Raw genomic sequence first — 1,658 nt, 5'->3', positions numbered from 1 at the left:
ATATATATATATATAACTAATTTAGAGACGAACCACCACCCTACAACTCAGTCAACTCAGAACCCATTCAAATCCATGCTGTGAGGCATATACCATCTTAATATATCTAATATTTTAATCTAAAAATTTAAATTAAATAACATATTACATAAATAAATCATATAGATAAATCATAGAAATATTGATTCAAAATGTTTAAAAGTCAAATTTATAAATTGGACAGTAAAAATTAATATGATAATATACAGTATGGAAGTATAAATGCAAAACGTTAGTGCTAGTACATAGACTACGTTCGTTTCATGGATGAAATAGGACTATATAAAATCATAAGCAAATTCTATCCGAGTTCATTAGAACGGGGAAATGATTTTACTCCCAAAATCAGTCACTCTTCGGGTCAAATCCCTAAGAAAATACCTAAAACCATTCAAAGAATAAACATAAACGTGAGAAATAAAAATATATATAAAGAGACAAAATCTGTAAACTAATCCCTACATTAACGGTATTAATATAATCATTAAGAGTTACAATCTAAAAATATTATAGTATTATAGTAAACAAGGATAAAACATTATGGACTAAGTAGATAATAGTAAAAAATGTGTTAGTGTACAAAGTTACTAAAAGACGGATATCAATATTGTTTATAAAATTAAAATAAGAAAAACATGACTTATCTGCCGGCTGGTAACTCTAGATTAAAACAAAATGGCTACAGAATTTATACTAAAAGGTCACGTGATAAATATGACGTCTATTACCCGGAAGTACATGCGTATTATAATTACTACAATAATAACGAAAATATCGAAAAAGAAAATCTATCTAAAATAAAACGTTTCTTGAGAATTAAAAATACTAAAATACTTAAACTTTCAAACTAACGCAGAGTAATAACTATAGCCATACGGAAATTCTATATTACGTAAATAATGCTATGAAAATTAATACTGAAAAGTCACGTGATAAACATGGCGTCCATTACCAGAGGTAAGTACGTGTTATAATTGCTAAAATAATAACGAAAATATCGAAAAAGAAAATCTACCTAAAATAAAAAGTTTAATGATGATTAATAATACTAAAATGCTTAAAACTCTCAGATTTACGCAGAATAATAACTATACCAAATACGAAAGTTATATATTACTTAAATAATGTTATGAAACATTGTAAAAGACTGCTCATATTATCGTTGAATACTTAAAGCAAAGGTAATTTTGTATAATATTGTGATGATTAAAATGTATTCTGAAGCTAATTTGATGTATTCTAAGATACTGATTATAACTATAAGTTGGTACCTAATACTAGGTTTAAATAAATAAATTAGTTATTTAAACTTATCATATAAGTGATTTAATTTATGTCTTCATTTAATATAACGTTCATCGTGGGAGTCAATAAATTTTTTAGTAGTTAATAATATCTCTTTAAATTCGTTAGTACATAATAAGCAGAATTTATTCCCTATCCTATATGATTTAGCCTTGCAAACTATTTCCCATTTTAATTCGTATTCTATTCATTTTGATTTAAGTTCCCAAATGTATTTACTAAGACCCGTAGAGTTCATTAAATTTCTGTATATAGATATATATATACCTTTAAATATTTATATGTACTTATGTATTTATTTTTATATTTTTTCC

This window comes from Octopus bimaculoides, chromosome 10, assembly GCF_001194135.2.
Source record: "Octopus bimaculoides isolate UCB-OBI-ISO-001 chromosome 10, ASM119413v2, whole genome shotgun sequence".
NCBI classification, from domain to species: domain Eukaryota; kingdom Metazoa; phylum Mollusca; class Cephalopoda; order Octopoda; family Octopodidae; genus Octopus; species Octopus bimaculoides.
The sequence above is the reverse complement of the archived record's forward strand: the minus strand, read 5'-3'. Positions refer to the sequence as shown.